Genomic DNA, 25,294 nt, shown 5'->3' with positions numbered 1-25,294 from the left:
TAACTGCGTCATTGCGGCAATATGGTAGAGCGCCGGCTAATAAAGAGTGCTCCTCGTCGATTTCCATAATCGCCATATAATAGGCAGGCGGGAGCGGCGCACGTGCGCGCGCGTGATATATAAGTTAATATGTGCGCCAGCTGCGCGCGCCTCCCCTACCGCGCCACCCCGCTCTGCAGAAACAATAACAGCGCGCAGCGGCAGCGCGCCATTCGACTTCCCTCGCGCCTCTGCTTTCCTTTTTAGAAATTACTAGCGACCCGACCCGGCTTCCCAGACCTTGGGATCACGGATTTACTTCAAACTTTGTACACGTTTAGTAGGCCATTAAAACGACATAATGTGCGAGTAGCAAGGCGCGCTACTGTGGAAATTCCGAGAAAATCGCAAGAGAAGTTTTACGTGTCTATTATGTGACTGTATATGTGTGCGTACGAAGTAAATGTGGTCAAACAGTGCAGCGCAGGGTCTCAGGTGTCATGTCAGGGATTGCGTGGCCCCTCCCGCCGGAGGTACGAGTCCTCCCTCGGGCGTGGGTGTGTATGTTGTTCTTAGCATTAGTAAGTTTAAGTAGTGTGTAAGTCTAGGGACCGATGACCTTAGCAGTTTGGTCCCTTAGCAATCACACACATTTGGACAAAAAATAAGGTTCGAGTCCCGCAACAAATTATTCTTTAATCTATATTTTTTTCATCACTGGTCACATTATACAATTTATATGACATTTGAGAGGTAATATAATAAAAAACGACGTGCACTTTCATGAAGTTGTAGTGAATGTCATTTGTTATTTGACTATTTACTGCCGGCCGGAGTGGCCGTGCGGTTCTAGGCGCTACAGTCTGGAGCCGAGCGACCGCTACGGTCGCAGGTTCGAATCCTGCTTCGGGCATGGATGTGTGTGATGTCCTTAGGTTAGTTAGGTTTAATTAGTTCCAAGTTCTAGGCGACTGATGACCTCAGAAGTTAAGTCGCATAGTGCTCAAACCCATTTGAACCATTTATTTGACTATTTACTATTTATAATTAAATTTTCAAGGGCGAGAGACAGGCTTGGAAAGCCCAACTCAAATCTCCATAAATAATGATGCGAATGACATTATTCACAATCAATAATGTAGTAAGTCACAATGTGTCAAAACCACAACGGTAATGTACAGTCTTAGACAAAAACTGCCCGCCGGCCGGCCGCCACAGAGACTAAGTCCGACTAGTTTACTTAAGGTGGCCAATAAAACCGACCGCCCCTGACAACGCTACGTCCGGCCATCTGATCAATCTGGCAACACGGTAAGATGTGGATGTGTCAGGCGGAAGTGTTAGGTACTTCCTAGATGTTGTCGTGTTGTGCTAGCCCGTGGTCTACCTTTAAGGTCCGCTACGACACGCTCACCCTCCCCCGCGAGCGGGAGGCCTCGGCCTTGTCAATGTGCGACTCCGAGCGGCGTCCTTGTACATGTCCACCGTGCACAAGCAGTGGCACGGGGGCACCTCCCTTACGCGCAGCTTGCTGGAAATTCTTGTACCCGCGACCGTAACGCCACCAGTACCAGTCGGACACATCAAACACCATCTGACGCACATTTCTGATTTCATCGCCGACTTCAGTTACACTCACACACACTTACCGACCACGCGTTCTCCTTAACCTAAAGATTTTTACACGCCACTGATTCGTTACATATCCAGCAACAACATCCGTCCAAGTGGTGGCCCACGGTTTGGCGTCATATCCACCAGCCTTGTCTTCCCTCCAACGTCCGGACAACAGGGTACCACGTGGCAAGTGGAAAATTCGCCACAAATCAACGTCTTCACGCCATCGGACTAACGGACTCTCCACTTGGTTCCATTTGCCAGCTCGTGGATGACGATGTCCACAAACTGACTTGTGCTGCCACCTGTGACGTCTGGAAACTTGGCCGACAGTTGGTTGCCTGTTACCTCCGCGTCCCGCCGGACTCGATTGACCCGTGGACTTTTATCCATCCTGAGGATACTTATTTCCCCGCCACCAAAAATCGGGCGATTGTATGTGTCAAGGGAAGGACGATCACGTACATGTATAATGATGGCCACAAATCACGCCTTGACTTCTGACAGTACCTGCAAACCGCCCACAGTGAAGTCGAGCACCGACCACGCTACCGCGCCTTCTTCGCCAATTACCTACATGCGATCTTTATGTCACCCCCGCTCATTTGGATGGTGCCACACGCCGATAGCACTCTCGCCCACCCTGCTGACATCTGAGACTCTCCGCTCTACTTTCTATATTGTAACCCACAGTGGATTAGGCACATCGACCCGCGCCTCCTTTCTTTTATGCACTACACCAGAACACGCTGGTTTTTCCCCCACTCCACTGTCTATTGCTTCACACCTCTTAGCTTACATCAGTATTATTATTCTTTTTTTCCTACACCCTGTTAATAAAAAAATATTGCTCGTCTTGTACGAGTGTAATGTCTCGTGGTATTTCCGCCGGAAGGATCGCATTTCTGTTATATTTAAGCTTGTACCAATAAAGATATTTTGTTCATTTACCCTGTTCCTGGCAAAAAAATAAAGCGGTAATCGTCGTGCATTCTAAGCTTATAGTCGCGTGTTCGCGTCCGACTGTATGTCTTTTTTTATTTTTTTTTTTAACCACACTTCGGCGCTCGTCTAAAGTTACGAGTCCGATAGAACATCTAACATAATTCGCTTCACCTTCTACCTACCAGTAATAACAAAGACTTCCAGAAACAATTCCGCACGACATCTCGTGGCTGTGTCGCGATCAGAACAGCTTACGCTGGAGAGTTTCCTCGCGCTGCAGCGGTTACCGGCCACCGGCCTGACGCCACCCGCTGCCTGAAATCGGGCGCCGCCCAGGTGAACGCGGCGCGACGCTGTCAGTGTGTGTATCAAGTGTCATTTTCGAATTTGAAGTTCTAGTCATCATCTTGCAGTTAAAGATTGTAGATTACAGCCGGCCGTTGTGGCCGAGCGGTTCTAGGCGCTTCAGTCTGGAAACGCGCGACCGCTACGGTCGCAGGTTTGAATCCTGCCTCGGGCATGGATGTGTGTGATGTCCTTAGGTTAGTTAGGTTTAAGTAGTTCTAAGTTCTAGGGGACTGATGACCTCAGATGTTGAGTCTCATAGTGCTCAGAGCCATTTGAACAATTTTTTTGTAGATTACATACTTGAAAATCATTAACTACGGTTAAGCGTTATAAAATTGGGTCACAAGTTAAGAAAGGTGTAACATCTGCAACAAAATGTTTACTTTTAGTATAAGAGAGGGGTGAATGCAGAGGAGGCAGCTCGAAAGATTTAAACTGTGTATAGCGCGAGTGCTTTTGGGAAAAATACGCCAAGAAAAGATATTCTTGATTTAACAAAGATCGTTCTGGCATGAATGATTTCCTACATCAAGGAAGTCTCAACTACTGATATAAGTGATGGATTATCATTTAACTATCATGCGACATTTGCATTCAACAAGCAGGGTTCAGAAGTTTTGTTTGAACGTCATCAGGTCCCTTAGTGAGCATTTCTACACAATAATGTTGCTGGTGACAAGTTATGATGCCTTTATAGTTAATTTCCTAAGAAGAAATGAAGGGCTGAGTCCTACCAAAAGACCTAAACTCGAGCAAAGGGTAGTGTGAACATAATATTTTCCATCTAATAGCTCCAAAAGTGTGTTTTACACTACGAATTCTTCCCCAAGGATGTGTCCATCAAAGCTGGAATTTGATGCCAACAGTTGAGACACGTTTCGGTCGCAGTGCAAGAAAATCGACCGAAAAAACTATTTCACGTGTGCTACTGCATGATAACGCACTCTGTTGATTTGAGAAACAAAACTATTCAGGAGATCGATAGGAAAGTCATCTCTCAGGCATTTGTTCCTCTGATCGCATACTCGTAAATATTACCTTTCCTGCTCCTGATCGATCAACCGTAAAGGCAACTCATTTCTAGATGAAAATGCTCTTCAAACTACATTCGTTTAATGACATCGTTAGAACCAGTAGGTTTCTACAGGCATAGAATTTGTAAACTACTTTAGCATTGTCAGATTGTTAGAGAGATTGTGAAAGAATATACTGGTGCTGATTAATTTCTTTCTGATGATTACTATTGTATTCAGTGTACTAATGGAAAATGCAATTAAAATATTCACTGTACTAATACAAATTAAATTCAGTTTACTATAGAAACATTACGACGGCAGTCTATCTCAATAAAGCATTAAGCATCTGAAGACGATTGTGCCTATTTTAACACGAATTAGTAAGATATTACCGACTTCTGACTTCGAGGAGGTCTGTATTTACTTCATGTCCTGTATCGTACTCAAGTATAATGAAAATGTGGCAGTTCATAGATAAAATTATCTATTCACAACAACGAAAAATATGTCAGCAGAAAACAAAAGTGCCATTATGAATTTGGCAGTACCATAAGGTTTTCGCTCTGACACTATGGTGTACTGAAGGTGGCAAGACGGATTTTGCTCCAGCGTTGTCTTACGATTCACTTATTGAGTTTCTATCTGCCCGCTTGTGGCTGTGCTACAAAAGAATTAAAAACCTGGCGTTCAGCGAGTCTCGAAAGGCGAACGAAAGCTGCTTGCAGCTGGTAGGCTGGCTTATCGATATAGTTCGTTGCGTTTGGTCTGGGCGGACGTCACAAGACATCCGTTCAAGTTGATCGTTGATGCCTTGACTCAGTTTTTTTATTACAGAGAGCACTCAGCCCTCTGACCGAACACGCTGAGCTACCGTGTCGGCCTTCTGAGCTAGCTCAGAGGTGCGGGACATGGGGGCTTATTTATTGGCCCAGTAGCCGCTATGGCAGATAAATCGCAACATAAGAGACGATAGAAGTTGTATTTCCCGTGTGGGACGACTTTCGTGGACTCGAAAGCGTTAACTGATATCCTTATATCACATCGCAAGAGAAAATCCTCATATTATTCAATTGAAATGACACGATAATATCAAGTGAATTTAATAGTATAGTTCTGTGCTCGTCGGTCACAGAGTTGCCAAACATATTCTGCGTTGTTTCTAAGTTTCATTTATACTACCAGGAAGGATACTAGCTGATGTGTTGCGTGAGTGACCTCGGAAGTGACTATAACTTCGTGTGAAAGTTTTGGATGGCAAGGTCTGGAATATCCTCATCATATGTCAATGAGTCTTATTCGGATTTCTGTAACTAGATTTAAGGGCTAGAGTGTAATTACTTGTAATACATCCATGCACTGAGTGCAAGCGAAACGTCTTAAATTAATAACTGCGACAATTATTTGTGTTTTACTGTCTTAATCGGACCGAAACTTTGAATGTTCATTCACCAGACGCGATTCATAATTCTGGAACTTTTCCAGTGGCTGATTTGGCAACTTATCTTTGCTATACAATATTCTTATTGAGATCACTATCATTGTCACATCCACAAGAAGACGGGCATGATCTGACTTCTTGTTGTCAGCTTTTCTGACGGATATTATGCCGTTGCTCGAAACGTGAAGACTTAAGGTGAATTCGAATATTCCATATCGGGAAAGTCTGATGTTTCTATTGTTCCAGCTCTAACATTCAAAAAACAGCTACAATAAATGTCATAAAAGCTCATGTAAACCAACAATTAATAATGCAGTCATAATTAGTAGAATTTGACGATCTCCATCTCTCGTCTGATAATTGTGAAAAACTACGTTATTCATCTGCACAGCACCGCAATATTTTCAGTGTGGATTTCAGGTAGAAAATTTGTTCTGTGCCAAATCTGTGTGGTCTGAATTCGGCTTGATATTCACCAAGTAGGGATTTGACTTGTTCTTGTGCACGTTGTAAGAGACACGTGGAGATGATTTTATGAAGAACTGAAAGGAGGGAAATTGCTCTGTAGTTATTCACATCAGATTTGTCTCCTTTTTTGTAGAGTGGTTCGATCAGTGCACATTTCCAGTGGTCTGGGAGGTTTTCACTTCGCCGGATTTCCTGAATGGCCTGTGTGATTTCCTGTAATGTTTGTGATCCATGTTTTTTCAATATTCCTGCGATGATTCCTTCTTCTCCTCTCGACTTTCCGTTCTTGACTTATTTGATGTGGAGCTGGATTTCTTCTTGTGTCGGTGGATCTGCATCCAGGTTTTTGTGTCTTGGTGATGTGTGTGGGAATCGCTCAGGTGCTTCGGGACAGTTAAGGAGATCGGAAAAGTAGTATGCCAATTCTTCACAAAAAATGTTCAAATGTGTGTGAAATCTTATGGGACTTAACTGCTAAGGTCATCAGTCCCTAAGCTTACACACTACTTAATCTAAATTATCCTAATGACAAACACACACACCCATGCCCGAGGGAGGACTCGAACCTCCGCCGGGACCAGCCCCAATTCTTCACAGTTTTCTTGGTTGGTGGAGGTGAGTTTTCCATTTTTTTCTTGAACGTCTAATTTTGTCGTGAGGAACCTTAAGTTTTGTTTGCGGAAGTTCTATTGAAATTTCTAATGTTGTAGTTTCCGAAGTTTTCCTCAACTGATTTAACCTTTTTGGTGATGTAGTTGCGTATGGTTTTTCTGATGGTTCTGTTTGTCTTTTTGCGGATGTCGAGGAAGTGTTATATGGTTCCTGTCGATTTGTTGCTGTTATATTTTTGGAAGGCGAGTCGGCGATTGATGATAGCTTGATCGTAGTTTGAGTCCCATGGTTCAAATGGCTCTGAGCACTATGGGATTCAACTGCTGAGGTCATTAGTCCCCTAGAACTTAGAACTAGTTAAACCTAACTAACCTAAGGACATCACAAACAACCATGCCCGAGGCAGGATTGGAACCTGCGACCGTAGCGGTGGCGCGGTTCCAGACTGCAGCGCCTTTAACCGCACGGCCACTTCGGCCGGCTTTGAGTCCCATCATGAGAGTTTTGCCTTTTTCTTAAGTGGGATTAATTCTTTGCCTTTTCTGATAATTTCACTGCAGAAGTCGGTCCAGTTGTTCGTCGGGTCTTTTACCAACTCTTCTTCAATGTTGGATGCTGAAATTTTTGATGTGTACTCTCTTCAGAGAGAATTTCACTTAAACTCGTGTGAGGTAGCGGTCTCAGTCAGTTCTCGCCTTGTCGGACTTCAATATTGTGGATGACTCTGTAGTGGGCGTAGCAGATGGCAACGTGGTGGATATGGTATTCTGTTTTTTTTTTTCCTAAAGTGGGTAGACATTATTTTGAGGTTGAATTGTTGGCAAATGTCTATCAGACGAGTGCCGTTGGTGTTAGTGTTTTGGTGTGCTGAACTTTTTACCGACGATTTTCCTACACTTTTTTTGTTCCAAATTGAGCGTTGAAGTCTCCCATTAGGATTTTCACGTCGTCTTGGTGAATTTTGCTCATGGTTCTTTCGAGTATGTTCCAAAATTTTAATATATTTTCGGGGTTTTTTTCATTTGCGATGTTGGTGGGGGCATGTGCATTGATGAGTGTATATTTTTTATTGGCGCTCTGAATGTTCATAGTCATAAATCGATTGTTGATTGGTGTAATTTCTTTGACAGAGCTCATGATGGGCCTGTGTACGAGAAATGTCATGCTAAAGATTGGTGCGCCTTTCGCTTCCTTTTGTTGTGTTTTGCTCTTTACGATGCGATAGTTTTCGCAATGCAAGGATTCATTGTCAGTCATGTTTCTTGAAGACAAAGGATGAGAGTTTTTTGTCGGTCGATTTCCGATGTGAGATTATGTAATTTTCCTGTCTGGATCACTGTATTGATATTTAGTGTTCCAATTAATGTTTTCTGCTTGTAGGGGAGTTTACCAAACATCTCCGATATTCTCTGCTGTGCTAGCGTGGACTCCCCAGAATCCGAAAGTCCAGTTGCCGTTCTCGTTCAAATGGTTCAAATGACTCTGAGCACCATGGGACTTAACATCTCAGGTCATCAGTCCCCTAGAACTTAGAACTAGTTAAACCTAACTAACCTAAGGACATCACACACATTCATGCCCGAGGCAGGATTCGAACCTGCGACCGTAGCGGTCGCGCGGTTCCAGACTGTAGCGCCTAGAACCGCTCGGCCACCCAGGCCGGCTCGTTGGGAGAGACAGTGCGCTCTTGTTGTCGCGGCTCGTGACAAGTGCAGCGATTAGCGTTGACTATTGCCGCCGCGGTTTGTTTATGTTGGCTGAGAGTGGACACTGCAGCAGACGCTTCGCCATAAACGGAAAGAAATCACCTTGGCTCTGACTGCAATGAGAGGACATTACTGCCTGCATGTTCTTATAGTAACCAACGTGAGGCTCTACTCACAGGTGCCATGGAGGAATTGGAACGGGTATCAGAAAATTAACCAGTGATGAAATGTCCACTCTATTTGAATCCCAATAAAACAGGAACCTTCTCACAAAGTAATGTGACGTGATATCAAAATTTATCCAACACACAAAAATTAACTGCAGAGCTTTCATGCTCGCAGTAGTAGCATATAAGAAAATGACATGTCTTGGAAGCGTGTACTTCATTTCCTCCTCTCATATCAACGCCCTCGTTTTAGTATGAAGTGAAAAAATAAGCACAAAAAACTAATGTTTCTGAGAAGCATGTAAGTCATTTCCTCTTCTCATATCACAGATTTTGTTGTAGTATGAAGTGAAAAAATAAACAGTTTAGAGTTATGACGCATAATATGACACCATGTTCTTACAGTAGGACCTGTCGGAAACGCAAAAAGCAGGGAGCTCTCCATTCTTTTGTCCAACAGTCTGTTTCCTTTCATGCATTGTTACCACTCGCAGATTCTTATTTAAGGTCTTGCGGGCGTGAAGTTCTTCGGCAGAATGAGCCTTATGTTATTGTGCTAATTACGGTATGGAAAAATGGAACAAAGACGAGTTTCCCTAGAGCAGTGAAGATATTTGCACATGGCTGTATTCAGCAATGGCTGCCAGCTGCCTAACACTTTACGGAATTGATGCGGCAGGCAACACAACTGCGAATGCACTTCAGACTTCATTCAGTAAGTCGTCAGGAGACGGACGGAAACGTCACGTTGACGTAGCTTTCCGAGTCATATTCAATCCAAAATGAGATATTATTAAGGTAGCTGAGTGTTCTAGCAGTTACACTTTGATAATTACACATTGATAATTCCTGTATGAGTATTCCAATAGCCAAAAGAACCCGTTAGTGTGAACTCATCGGGAACTTTATTAATATCAAACTGCAAGAACTCGAGACAGTACATGGCCTCTTCTCTTTATTGGGTAACCTCTTACTGTTATTTAGGAGTCTCTCTGTCCTAGGCGTAATACAAAATGAACTTCACATTCATGAGGCGGTTTCCGCTATTCTCAAACATCAGCAACTTGTATTCACCGCGTGTATGATGACAATGGTACAGGTTGTCAGTGGATGTTGTGGTGTTATGCTGTCAAACTGCTTACAGTAACGTCAATGGTGGCGCACGTAATCTAGCGATGACTGCCTAAGTAAAGATAGTGTAGTGGCGTCGTTGCTTCTCTTTATTTGGCATCAGCTTGACTAATCTGATTTAATGAACATAGTATTCCATTCACGAGCTGCTAATGATTCAGTATGATTACAGAAATCTTCGTGCGGGTATTACATTAATTCTGTAGTGAATTGCTTGACAAATATTATCGTCGGCTATGCAGCTGAAATGACTCACTACACAGGTACTCTACGTTGCACTTGGTTAAGTGATCAGCTCGCAGCAATTCCGTTTCTACTGTTCGTAAATACTTGTCTACTGATCATTCGTTATTTGACTAAATATGCTCCACAATCTGATTCGTATGCATATGACATGGGTTAGCGCCATCACAAAGGAATGACTATGAAATGGATGCCGTTGAAGTCCCGTTCCGTTGATGGCAAGACAAATGTTCGCATATCACCTGTATTGCCTCAAAAGACAACTGTATCTTAAATATCGAAGGACCGATGTTCACACTGTCACAGGGTGTTGAAACACAGCAACGGCAGCAGATGAAAATTCGTGCCCAACCACGGTTCGAACCTGGACCTTCTACTTGCTAGGAAGACGCACTGAGTATTGGACTACCAGGACACAAGGGCCAACTTGCCAGCAGGACCTCTCTACACAGGCTCCTCGTCAGACGCAAATTCCCATGTTTGCCGCGTGCCACATACGCTGTACCCTTCCGTCCATTATTTTACTCGCTCGCAGCCACACTGTATTCCCACGAGGGTTCGGACGATGAGGTGCGTCTAGCACTGAAAAGTTTCGATGGCCCGTCGTGACCTGAATAATTACACAGGATGTTTCAGGAGGAATAGTAAATGTTGTAGGAGGTGGTTGTATAGACAAACTGCAGAAAAAAATGCCATATAACATGTGCCCAGGCCGCGCGGGATTAGCCGATCGGTCTAGGGCGCTGCAGTCATGGACTGTGCGGCTGGTCCCGGCGGAGGTTCGAGTCCTCCCTCGGGCATGGGTGTGTGTGTTTGTCCTTAGGATGATTTAGGTTAAGTAGTGTGTAAGCTTAGGGACTGATGACCTTAGCAGTTAAGTCCCATAAGATTTCACACACATTTTTTGAACATTTGTCCAATTTTTATTGAGTAAGCTGGCTTCAATGCATTTTCGTTTCGTTTCTTGGTCCTTACAAGACCCCGTTGTCTACACTTCCTTGAAAATGAGCTTCCAGCATTATTGGATGGAGGTTACTTTGGCTACAAGAATGCGTATGTTCCTCCACCAAGACGGGGCTCCTGCACATTCTAGCCGTTAGGTGAAACATCATCCAAACCTAGCATATCCCGGAAGATGGATCAGTAGATATGGGCACTTTTCTTGGCTACTAAGGTCCCCGGACCTTATCCCTTTGGATTTTTGCCTATGGGGATGGTTGAAAGGCCAAGTCTACAAAGAAAAAGTAAACCCAAGAGCCGATTTGATCGTTCATATTACGAATAGTGCAGCACTCATAAAAGAATACAAAGACAACCTTGGAAGAGCTACACTTTGTGTTACCAAGAGAAGTCAAAAGTGCATTGAAGTTGGTGGGGGAATTTTTGAAAATCAACTGTGAACGTCCTCATTTGCCTTAGCTTTGAATTTGTTAGAGTTACGTACTGTCAGCTGTGTCTCTGTGCTCAATAAAAAGTAGACACATTTATATGGAATTTTTTAATGTAATTAGTCTGTACTACTACCTGCTAAAATATCTACTGTTCCTCCTGAAACACCCTGTATATGCATATATGTGTGGTGTCTGTTCTTTCGGACATGTCCGAAAGAAAAACACAACAAATCCGGGTTCGAACATGGTCATGCACAAATTTTCATCTGCCGCCGTAGCAGTATTTTAACGCCCTGTGACAGCCACGACATCCGTCCTTTGATATTTGATTGATTAACAAACCTGTCTGTTTCGAATCGTAGTGTCTGTTCTTTTCGACATGTTCGAAAGAACAGACACACCACACACACATACACACACACACGCGCGCGCGCGCGCACGTTTCTGACTTAAGTGCTATTCGGAAAATGTTTATCAACTCAGTGATAGTGACGGACTGAGCTGAATTAACCTACTCATTTCACTATATATAATTGTAATTTGCTGAACAATTCATGCTTTATTAGTGACAGCGATTTGGAAAAATTAGATTTGCGAGATGGTTACTTTAGACATTAATTACAATGTCTCTCATAGTTTACTTTGTGGGAAACATGCTTCTTTGTGCCCTAGCCTATACTACAGCAATGAGTGAATCATCACAGTCTTGATACCTCACTGGATGTGCTACTGCAACTATAGCCAAAGCTGGAAAAGTATATTTCAAGTCAGATGGCTTTGTTCCTCACCTACTGCCATTGAAAACGAACACAAGGAAATTAAGTATAGGAATCCTACGAAACCCTTGAGTTCCTCATACTGGAGTGCTGTGCACACGAAAAATGTAGTTCTTCACAATTATCAGATGACAGATGGAGTTTAACAGATTCCACTAATTATGACTGCAGTATTAATTGTTGGTTCACAGACGGTTTTCTGCCGCTTATTGTAACTGTTTTCGAATGTTAGAGCTGGAACAATAGAAACATCAGATTTTCGCCATATGGAATATTCGAATTCACTTAAGTCTTCACATTTCGAGCAACTGCATAATATCCGTCAGAAAAGCTGACAACAAGAAGTCAGGCCATGCCGGTCTTCTTGCAGGTGTGACAATGGCAGTGATCTCAATAACAATATTGTATAGCAAAGATAAGTTGCCAAATCAGCCGCTGAAGAAGCTCCAAAATTGTGAATCGCGTCTGGCGAATACATATTCAAGGTTTCGGTCCGATTAAGACAGTCAAACACAAGTAATTGTCGCAGTTATTAATTTTTGACGTTTCGTTTGCACTCAGTGCATCGATGTATTACAAGTAATTACACTCACTTCAACTGAATAATGTGAGGATTTTCTCTTGAGATGTGATATCAGTTAATGCTTTTGAGTCCACGAACGTCGTCCCACACGGAAAATACAACTTCTCTCGTCTCTTATGAAGCGATTTATCTGCCATAATGGCTACTGGGCAAATAAGTAAGCCCCCTCTCTCCTGCACCTCTGAGCTAGCTCAGAAGGCCGACACGGTAGCTCAGCGTGTTCGGTCAGAGGGCTGCGTGCTCTCTGTAATAAAAAAACTGAGTCAAAGAATCAACGATCAACTTGAACGGATGTCTTGTGACGTCCGCCCAGACCAAACGCAACGAACTATATCGATAAGCCAGCCTACCAGCTGCAAGCAGCTTTCGTTCGCCTTTCGAGACTCGCTGAACGCCAGGTTTTTATTTCTTTTGTAGCACAGCTACAAGCGGGCAGATAGAAACTCAATAAGTGAATCGTAAGACAACGCTGGAGCAAAATTCGTCTTCCCACCTTCAGTACACCATAGTGTCAGAGCGAAAACCTTATGGTACTGCCAAATTCATAATGGCACTTTTGTTTTCTGCTGACATATTTTTCGTTGTTATGAATAAATAATTTTATCTATGAACTGCCACATTTTCCTTATACTTGAGTACGATACAGGACAGGAAGTAAATACAGACCTCCTCGAAGTCAGAAGTCGGTAATATCCTACTAATTCGTGTTAAAATAGGCACAATCGTCTTACAGACAATTAATGCTTTATTAAGATAGACTGCCGTCGTAATGTTTCTATAGTAAACTGAATTTAATTTGTATTACTACAGTGAATATTTTAATTGCATTTTCCATTAGTACACTGAATACAAAAGTAATCATCAGAAAGAAATTAATCAGCAACAGTATATTCTTTCACAAAATCTCTAACAATCTGACAATGCTAAAGTAGTTTACAAATTCTACGCCTGTAGAAACCTACTGGTTCTTACGATGTTATTAAACCACTGTAGTTTGAAGAGTATTTTCGTCTATAAATGAGTTCCGTTGGCGATTGATCGATCAGGAGCGGTAAGGTAAAATTTTATGAGTATGCGATCAGAGGAACAAATGCCTGAGAGATGACTTCTCTATGGCTCTCCTGGATAGTTTTGTTTTTCAGACTGCGTTATCATGCAGTAGCACACGTGATGTAGTTTTTTCGGTCGATTTTCTTGCACTGCGACCAAAAAGTGTCTCAATTGTTGGCATCAAATTCCAGCTGTGATGGACACATCCTTGGGGAAGAATTCTTAGTGCAAAACACCTTTTTGGAGCTATCAGATAGAAAATATTATGTTCACACTACTCTTTGCTCGAGTTTAGGCATCATAACTCGTCACCAGCGACAGTACTGTCCTGGTGAAAATAGCCTCTACAACGAACCATACTAATGTTGGGCTGGTGCCTGATTTTGTGTGACATGATCAGCCTCAGTTGATCCGCTCTGTCAGGAGGGTAAATATGGAGTTGGATCAGTTGCGTAGGGCGGCCACTCTGTCAGACATTGGATTGGTTCCTGTCGAGGCTATTGATAGGGGGAATTTCACAAGGCATGGCCTACACCTCAATAGGAAAGGGGAGGGTAAACTGGCAGAGTTGTTAGCGAAATCCATAAGGGGGGACACTAGTACTAATGGATTTACCTCTTTTTAGACTAATATCTGTGACCAATGAGAAGTTCAGACAGGCAGGTGCTAAAGAGGTCCAAAACTCGCAAGATTCTCACAACAGGAATGTAAATAATAATGTTACCATATTTAACCAAAATACTGGTGGATTAAAGGAAAAAGTAGATTCTCACAAAAGTAAAGTAAAAAATAATGTTACCATTTTTCACCAAAATATCCCGGGATTGAAGAATAAAGTAGATCAGCTCCTGGTTTGTTTAGATGACATTTAATCTGATAATGTAATAGATATACTATACCTGTCTGAGCATCACATTGTGCCTGATATGGAAAAGGTAAATATCAGTGGTTATAAACTAGCTCCACATATGAGTAGAGAGAATAAGGTGAGAGGAGGAATTGAAATATATGCCAAAAGTTATCACTGTGTAAAAAGCTTAGATACAAAAAAGTTTTGTCTAGAGCAACATATAGAAGCATGTGCCCGTCAACTTAAACTGATGGAGGGCTCTTTTATAATTGTAACAGTGTGTAGGTTCCCTTCACGAAACTTTCATTTATTCCTGGAAAACTTGGATGCCTTGTTGTGCTATCTGTCAGATAGGGGAAAGCAAATTTTTATTTGTGGGGACTTCAATGTTGATTCATTGAAAGAGTGTAATAGGAAGAATCACCTGGAAATCTTGCTCGGTTCTTTCAATTTGACATCTGTCATTAATTTTCCTGCTCGGGTAGTAAAGGACAGCAGCACATTGACAGATAACACTTTTATAGACCAAGATAAGTTTCAAAACATAAATTCCTGTTCTGTTGAGAATGGCCTTTCTGATCATGGTGCTCAGCTAGTTACAGTATATGAAGTACCTCCATTCAGTAATTCAAAACTACCCTCGAAGGTTATGCGTTCAATTAATGACTCAACAATTAGAAATTTCAGAGAAAATCTTCAGCAGTTAGACTGGAATGAGGTGTACAAGGAACCTGATGCTAATTTAAAATATAACTAATTTCATGATACACTTGTAAGATAATTTGAAAACTGTTTCCCCAAGAAAGTAGTTAAATCTAATTATAAGAAACCATGCAAAAAACCTTGGCTTGCTAAAGGAATAAAAATATCTTGTAACCACAAAAGGGAACTGTATCTAACAACAAGAAAGGGTAATGACCCAGAAACAGCCAAATATTATAAAAAGTACTGTGGTACATTAAGAAAGGTTATTAAAAAGTCGAGAAGCATGTGCATCATGTCTGAGATTAATCCCTCTGATAACAAAATCAAACAATTTGGAATATTATCACATGGGAGACAGGGCAACCAAGAGTACAGGATGACGGCATTACCATCGAAGCGAATGGAAACTTGACCAACAACAAGCCGGAAGTCGAAAACATTTTGAATAATCATTTTTTAAATGTTGTAGAGAAAATAGGATCTAAATGTTCATTAGAAGAAGCAAGGAAGTTAATGGAAGAGGCTTTACCCACACAGTTTGACACAATTGAAATTCCACCCACCTCTCCTTCTGAAATTAGGAAGATAATCTCTCAAGAATAAAAGTTCACATGCAATTGATGGCATTTCCAGCAGGATAATAAAAGCTTGTTCCCAAGAGATAAGTGGGATTCTTAGCCACATATGTAATAGCTCTCTGAAGCAGGGCATTTTCCCAGATAGACTGAAGTATGCCATTGTTAAAGCACTGTATAAAAAAGGGGATACGTCTGATGTTAAAAACTACCGCCCAGTCTCTCTTCTGACTGCCTTTGTAAAAATAAAGTTTTAACAAAGTGTCAGTTTGGTTTCCAGAAAGGTTTTTCAACGGAAAATGCTATATATACTTTCACCAATGAAATATTAAATGCTCTGAGTAACCGTGAAACGTCCCCGTTGAACAATTATACACGACTGTGCTTAAGCTGACACACAATATTTTGTTAGCGCAACGCAATCTGACTTTCAAAAATCCCTACAAAAGAATGGCCCTGACTAACATTAACCTGTACTTTTCACAAATCACTTACCTCACAAAAATCTTGGTTACTCCCACTACTGCAATACAGCAAGCGCCACTACTGCCAGCTAAATAAAAGATTCAAACTATGGAAGGCACTAACTACTGATAGGGATAGTTAGCAAATGAAAGATATTAATAGAGAACAAACAATGTATTTACCTTGATATCATCACACACACACACACACACACACACACACACACACACACACACACACACACACACACACATATATATATATATATATATATATATATATATATATATATATATATATATATATATATATATAGAGCAGTTCATGACAAATTTCAAAACTCCGCCATCTCTCTCCCCACATCCGCCACTGCTGGCGGCTCACCTCTAACTGCGCAACGCTACGCACTGTTCGCAGCCAGCTGCCTAACACTACAATGGCGAGTATTACAACAATGCAAAGCAGCCACAGACTGCACACAGCACAGCCAGTGATTTTCATACAGAGGTGGCGTTACCAATAAAAAAACCTAAACAGCCTACTTACATAGCCCCCATGCTCCCCACAAAAAATTTTACAAACTGTGTTGGACAGTGGCCAATACAGATTTGAAGAAATTTTTCATAATTACAATAACAAAGATATCAAATGCACACACTTATTGATACAATGTTGGTCAAAAGCTAAAATTTTCTCACAGTCCATAAAGATAGTTCTGATCATTCATCATAATAGTAATTACAGTTTTTTTTCACAAAGTCTCATTAGTAAAAGAAATTGCACACAGAAGTAGTGGATTTCCATGCAGTCTTGAAGAAGTCGTGTCCTTCCAACGGAAAGACAGTGCTGACTCTTGAAATGCAGACAAGTAATGGGCCACAACAGAGTAAACCCACCGCCGAGTCAGTCGAAGTTTTGAAGAGTATTGGTAGGTAGGTCATCACAGAGCAGACCCACTGTAGTCCTGGTAGAGATTACGGTACTGGTGGGCCACCAGAGGTGCAGACCCATTGCAGTCCTTGTAGAAATAATGGTACTGGTGAGTCAGCAAAGACGCAGACCCACTGTAGTCCTTGTAGAGATAATGGTACTGGTGAGTCAGCAAAGACGCAGACCCACTGTAGTCCGTGTAGAGATAATGGTACTGGTGGGCCACCAGAGGTGCAGACCCACTGCAGTCCTTGTAGAGATGGCCAGCAGCCATCTGTTGTGACTGTGCAGGTGCACAATCACCATTGAAGAGTCTTGCTGATAATATAGCAAGTCCATAACCACCACTTGCGCACTCACAAAGTTTTTGGAACTGTCCTTAGAACCAGCAATGCTGTTAACCAGTCCCTTGCTGAATTATTAACACACGTGCAAACACTAACAGTCCCTACTTCTCACATATTGTCCATATACTATGACCAACTGAAACGTGTGCAGTGAAATGTAACTTACAAGTTACTTAATTTGATGACCTGGTGTCAATTACAATTTTATAACAGAAGAATACAATTACAAAGGTACAAAATACATCATTAAAGAACATAACAATACAGATAACATTTGTAGTACAGGTTTTACTATAGAATAGAAATAAACATATACATCAGTGTTACAAAAATAATGACATAAGTACATACATAAAGATCAGAATAAATTTTGAAACATCAACTTCACACATGAGCATTAAAACAAAACAGAATAAATAATGTCTAAGCATATTTACAAGTTAAATAACATATTACTAAAATCAATTATATTTGAGGATAACAGTATTCCTCATCATAGTGAATAGTATTAGAAAAAAAATTCTATGAAACTACACAGAGACAGGAAGAAAACAAATACACAAGGGTACACAAACACATAGGGGGATAACACAATGGAAAGGACAGGGTTCGTTTTCAGTGTAACTTTTGGTACTGCAGTATTTTGCGAACAAAACCTGTTTTGTTCTTGGAGATCTCCCTTCGTTCATCATTATTCCCAAAAAGTCCTATCTATACCTGCTTTCTGTATTCGATTCATATTTCTTTCAAAATAATTATTTCTCAGTGCACAATACTCATTTTTGCCAAATCTGTTTCATATAACCTCCAAAGCATTCTTTCCCTATTCTCCATAGTTAGGTTCTTATATAGTCTACCCCCTCTTAAGCTAACTTAAATCTACTGAGCTCAGATATTAAACTAAGGGACGAGGCAATGCAGCAGCATAAAACAATTAACACAAACAACAATGATAAAAAATAGAAAAGGCAAAGCAAGCAGTATAAATTAGCAAAGCAAATGCAATATTACAACTAATATAAGGCAATGAGCAGCAAACAAGAAAAATAAATCTGGCTTAGCAGAGTAACACAAATTAAAATTCAGTAGCACTATGCCTGGCAAACAGCATAACTTATACCTAAACATGACAAAGTTCAAGCAGAAAAAGTATTACACTAAAAATGGCCATGTCTAATACCTATGTCACATCTTAACACTAGAGTGATGCATCACAATTTATTCTACAAAAGAAATTAACAAGTACTTGAAAAGAAAACTATGATTGCAGTTCCTGTGAAGGTAAATGTCTTTTTGTGCTCCCTCATTTTTTTTAAAAAAAAGTTATTATTCACTCGATCTGTAGACAGAAAATATTTATATTAGTACATCTATAAAATTTTATTTTAACCAATGCTGCAGTGCAGCTAGAAACTAGATATTAAACAAAATGAGTAAATATGTACAAAGGAAGGCATGAAACATCATTCATTAGCCATAGGGCATTTCATAAGGTAGTACAGAAAATCTCTCAACTCTCGTAGAAAGACGTTTGTCATAATCAGGTGTGCAGATGTAAAAATATTTCTCGTCATTTCATTAGGCATTTCTGTAAATATCATAAATTAAGAGCTCCACAGTGTCAACATATGTTTTCAAGTTCGACCGTGTCGTTTTTGCGATGCTCTCTACAAAGGAACGTCAATAGCGAGGATAATGGCCTCCCTTTTTTTTTCTACCTGTGCCGCTGAAAAGGGCTCGCAATAATGGCTTTTTCTCCAGGCGTCTGACACACCTGGCCGCTCACAACGAATTACTTCACGGTCACTTACCTTTCTTAACGAAATATTTACGACAGCAGTTTTCGCTACAGCGACAGTCTCATATAAAAATATTTCACAGGTCAAGAATTAGCGTTGCAAATCTGTAGAAACAAAATCCTATAAATATAAGTGTCCAAAAAAAATATTCGTCAGTATTGTGATACAGTCACACATTTACACACATTTCATAACTCTTAAAGTACGATTCTTGGTTTCCAACATACTTCTTATTCCTCATATACGGTAGCATCATCTTATTGATCATAAACATATCTCAACAGCATAGTACACATCGTCGTCGTAATAATATCATAACATCTCAGTCAATTCTCAAAATTGTCGTAGCTTCCTCCAATAATTTCAAAACCAAAAAATAAATTCTCTGCTCATTTCAATAGTGTCATCTACCTCAAACGTACTTTAAAAATCATGATCCCATACCAAATATATCATTCAAAGCTCTCATAGTATCACAATGGTTCCGAAAAAATACGAGCATTTCACAAAGTACAGACAAAATACAATTTCATAAGTGTGAAGTTATCCAACTGTGTAATTGCGTAAACATGTGTCACTGATGTAGTAAAAAAAATTTATCTCTCAGTTAAATGATCAGATAGCTGTGTAATTTGTGTGTTAGAGAAATATGGTACCGATGTGTAAAGTTGTATAAGCAAATACCATATTAGCTAGGGCTCCTTGTGCTTGCCAAACACATGGAACACAAAGTAAGCGTGTACCCCCCTGAGGATTAATGTAATTATACCCTCAGGTGTTACAGATTACAGCAATGGAATGAAATGTATCACGGAAAACCTTCTTTGCAATTCAAAAATCTGGAAAAATAAATGGCTTAAGTACAAAATTAATCTCTCAAATGCGTGTCCTGCAGCGCTAAATGTGCGTCTTGCTGTAAGATAATTCTGTGGAAGTGTCGTAGTTATCGTCCTCCGAAAGCTAAGTTCTGCTGAAGTCAATGTACTTACCTCATGATAAACAAAAGTGGAATGCTTTGCGTATAGATATCTTACTTATTACGCTTATTGTTGTGATGAAGTAAGTACTGTGCTGTGACGTATTGTTGTGCCACGGAAAAGGCTGTCTCATTGTAGCTATACCACAAAAGTTAAATACTAAAACATGTTTTACTTTCCAGAAGAATTCAGAAAAATTGTGCAGATATAAAACAGATACACTGCAAAAGCAACATTGTAAATTGTCACTCATTAGTAGCGTCCTGATAAAATCGTGTAGCTATCACATAAACTAACCACTGTGTCATCTGGTATCTCACAGAAAGTACTTTAAATCCAGAATGTACACTCCTGGAAATTGAAATAAGAACACCGTGAATTCATTGTCCCAGGAAGGGGAAACTTTATTGACACATTCCTGGGGTCAGATACATCACATGATCACACTGACAGAACCACAGGCACATAGACACAGGCAACAGAGCATGCACAATGTCGGCACTAGTACAGTGTATATCCACCCTTCGCAGCAATGCAGGCTGCTATTCTCCCATGGAGACGATCGTAGAGATGCTGGATGTAGTCCTGTGGAACGGCTTGCCATGCCATTTCCACCTGGCGCCTCAGTTGGACCAGCGTTCGTGCTGGACGTGCAGACCGCGTGAGACGACGCTTCATCCAGTCCCAAACATGCTCAATGGGGGACAGATCCGGAGATCTTGCTGGCCAGGGTAGTTGACTTACACCTTCTAGAGCACGTTGGGTGGCACGGGATACATGCGGACGTGCATTGTCCTGTTGGAACAGCAAGTTCCCTTGCCGGTCTAGGAATGGTAGAACGATGGGTTCGATGATGGTTTGGATGTACCGTGCACTATTCAGTGTCCCCTCGACGATCACCAGTGGTGTACGGCCAGTGTAGGAGATCGCTCCCCACACCATGATGCCGGGTGTTGGCCCTGTGTGCCTCGGTCGTATGCAGTCCTGATTGTGGCGCTCACCTGCACGGCGCCAAACACGCATACGACCATCATTGGCACCAAGGCAGAAGCGACTCTCATCGCTGAAGACGACACGTCTCCATTCGTCCCTCCATTCACGCCCGTCGCGACACCACTGGAGGCGGGCTGCACGATGTTGGGGCGTGAGCGGAAGACGGCCTAACGGTGTGCGGGACCGTAGCCCAGCTTCATGGAGACGGTTGCGAATGGTCCTCGCCGATACCCCAGGAGCAACAGTGTCCCTAATTTGCTGGGAAGTGGCGGTGCGGTCCCCTACGGCACTGCGTAGGATCCTACGGTCTTGGCGTGCATCCGTGCGTCGCTGCGGTCCGGTCCCAGGTCGACGGGCACGTGCACCTTCCGCCGAGGACCATTCGCAACCGTCTCCATGAAGCTGGGCTACGGTCCCGCACACCGTTAGGCCGTCTTCCGCTCACGCCCCAACATCGTGCAGCCCGCCTCCAGTGGTGTCGCGACAGGCGTGAATGGAGGGACGAATGGAGACGTGTCGTCTTCATCGATGAGAGTCGCTTCTGCCTTGGTGCCAATGATGGTCGTATGCGTGTTTGGCGCCGTGCAGGTGAGCGCCACAATCAGGACTGCATACGACCGAGGCACACAGGGCCAACACCCGGCATCATGGTGTGGGGAGCGATCTCCTACACTGGCCGTACACCACTGGTGATCGTCGAGGGGACACTGAATAGTGCACGGTACATCCAAACCGTCATCGAACCCATCGTTCTACCATTCCTAGACCGGCAAGGGAACTTGCTGTTCCAACAGGACAATGCACGTCCGCATGTATCCCGTGCCACCCAACGTGCTCTAGAAGGTGTATGTCAACTACCCTGGCCAGCAAGATCTCCGGATCTGTCCCCCATTGAGCATGTTTGGGACTGGATGAAGCGTCGTCTCACGCGGTCTGCACGTCCAGCACGAACGCTGGTCCAACTGAGGCGCCAGGTGGAAATGGCATGGCAAGCCGTTCCACAGGACTACATCCAGCATCTCTACGATCGTCTCCATGGGAGAATAGCAGCCTGCATTGCTGCGAAAGGTGGATATACACTGTACTAGTGCCGACATTGTGCATGCTCTGTTGCCTGTGTCTATGTGCCTGTGGTTCTGTCCGTGTGATCATGTGATGTATCTGACCCCAGGAATGTGTCAATAAAGTTTCCCCTTCCTGGGACAATGAATTCACGGTGTTCTTATTTCAATTTCCAGGAGTATATATATATATATATATATATATGTATATATATATATATATATATATATATATATATATATATATATATATATATATATATATATATTCACTTATGAAATTTGTTATTAACAATCCGAGCGAATTCAAAAGTAATAGCAGTGTACTTGGCTACAACACTAGGAGAAAGGATGATCTTCACTACTCAAGGTTAAATCTAACTTTGGCTCAGAAGGGGGTAAATTATGCTGCCACAAAGGCCTTTGGTCACTTCCCTAATAGCATCAAAAGTCTGACAGATAGCCATATAGCATTTAAAAGGAAATTAAAAGAATTTCTTAATGGCAACTCCTACTCATTAGATAAATTTTTGGATATAGTAAGTGGGTAATTTCCCCAACCATTACAAAATAAAATAAAATAAAATAAAATAAAATAAAAATATTGTCATGTAATATATTGTGTAATGTAATATCTTGTATAGACACCTTTTATTAACCTGACACGTTCCACATCATTACGAAGTGTCGTATTCATGATCTATGGAACAAGGACTAATCTAATCTAATCTAGAAATGCTCGGTGAGCGACCTGCAATAGTAGTCACTCTGTTGACTTTTGTTGTTTCGAATTACAGCGCGCAGTTCTCCTACACCAGACTTCTGAACCTTGCCTGTTGAATGCAAATGTTGCATGATACTTAAATGATAATCCATCACTTATACCAGTAGTTGAGACTTCCTTAATGTAGAAAATCATTCATGCCAGAACGGTCTATGTTAAAACAAGAATATCCTTTGTTGGCGTATTTTTCCCAAAAGCACTCGCGCTATACACAGTTCAAATGTTTCGAGCTACCTCCTCTGCATTCACCCCTCCATTATACTAAAAGGAAATATTTTGTTGCAGATGTTACACCTATTTCCAGTTGCGACTCAATTTTACAATTTTTTCAAATGGCTCTGAGCACTATGTGACTTAGCTGCTGAGGTCATCAGTCGCTCAGAACGTAGAACTAATTAAACCTAACTAACCTAAGGACATCACACACATCCATGTCCGAGACAGGATTCGAACCTGCGACCGTAGCGGTTGCTCGGCTCCACACTGTAGCGCCTAGAACCGCACGGCCACTCCTGCCGGCTTAACCGTAGTTCATGATTTTCAAGTATGCAAAACCCAATGTTTAAATGCAAGATGATAACTAGAACTTCAAATTTAAAAATGACAGTTGATACATACACTGACAGCGTCGCGCCGCGTTCACATGGGCGGCGCCGGATTTCAGGCGGCGGGTGGCGTCTGGCCGGTGGCCGGTAGCCGCTGCAGCGCAAGGAAACGCTCGAGCGTAAGCTGTTATGATCGCGACACAGCCACGAGCTGTCGTGCGGAATTGTTTCTGGAAGTCTTTGTTATTACTGGTGGGTAGAAGGTGAAGCGAATTATCTTCGATGTTCTATCGGACTCGTAACTTTAGACGAGAGCCGAAATGTGGTTAAAAAGAAAATGGGAGATACAGTCCGACGCGACGACGCGACGATAAGTTTAGAACGCACGACGATTACCACTAAACCACGGGCTCACACAGCACGACAAAATCTCGGAAGTAGCTAACACTTCGTCCTGACACTTCCACAGCTCACTGTGTTGCCAGATTGTGCAGATGGCCGGACTAAGAGTTGTCAAGGGAAGTCGGTTTTATTGGCGACCTTAAGTGAAAGACTCGGACTCGGACAGAATGCGGCCTGGCCGTCCGGCCTGTGGCCTTGAACCGCAGCCGGCAGGCCGGCGGTCACACACAGTGCGGCTCTGACGCACCGGCCGCAGCCGGGTTCTCACAGATTACAGATTGGCCGCAAGCCGGAGCGGCTGGCGCACTCAACTGCTCTGTGGTCACACTGGAAGCAGCGGCGTCACGCGGTTTTTGTCTTGTAGCTCGTAGTGCACGCATCGTGGACAGAGAGACTTATAGAGGAGGTGAGACAATGCAACTTTTTGTATGATACACGCGATCCTGATTTGGAGGTAGAATACTTTTGCCCTCGATATACTCTTGATAGAAAGCTGAATTCTCAGAAATAGTGTTGTCATTGTGACGTCCATAATTTCCAATATCAACTACTGTAAACTCGTAGTATGGATCAACGATTGCCAGGAGAACCAGCGAAAAGAATTGTTTGTAACAGAAGAACTTGGATCCACTATCCTTCGGGCATTTTAACCTCATATGCTTTCCGTCTATGCTTCCAAGGCAGTTCGGGAGCCCCTAAAGCTCTAGAAATCCTTCTTCAGATTTCTTACACATCTCTGTTGTAGGAGTAGGTAAATACTTGGGTTGTAGAACAGTCCATATTGCCTGGTGCACTTGTTTCACAATTTCTGAGACTGTTGAACGTCCTAACCGAAAAGAAAAAGCTGTGGTCTGGTGACTGTCGCCTATAGTCAAGTATCTGGAAAAGATTAAAATAAATTATGCCGATAGAACGAATACATAAGTTCACGACCAAAGATATGTTTGTTTAAATTCAATGAAAATGTTATGAATACAATGAAACAAAACAATCTATTAAGTAGAAAGTTCTCTCTAGCGGGACATACGGAACTAGATGTTACTATCGTTTGCTGTATTCGTAAACACTGCAGATAAATTTATCACTCCACTCGTAACTACGTTGCGGGATAGCACTTTCTTCCGCCGAATCTTTCATATGATAGAGCAAAAGTGAAATGGAATAAATTATATGACTTCTGTTTGAAGCACAAAGAGGCCACAAACGGTAAACCTTACCTCAAACAAATGGCTAGTCTGTGCCTCGTATCAACTGGCTTTCGCCCGCATCTCGTGGTCGTGCGGTAGCGTTCTCGCTTCCCACGCCCGGGTTCCCGGGTTCGATTCCCGGCGGGGTCAGGGATTTTCTCTGCCTCGTGATGGCTGGGTGTTGTGTGCTGTCCTTAGGTTAGT

The sequence above is a fragment of the Schistocerca nitens genome, chromosome 3 (assembly GCF_023898315.1).
Source record: "Schistocerca nitens isolate TAMUIC-IGC-003100 chromosome 3, iqSchNite1.1, whole genome shotgun sequence".
Lineage (NCBI taxonomy): Eukaryota > Metazoa > Arthropoda > Insecta > Orthoptera > Acrididae > Schistocerca > Schistocerca nitens.
Note: the sequence above shows the minus strand (reverse complement) of the source record.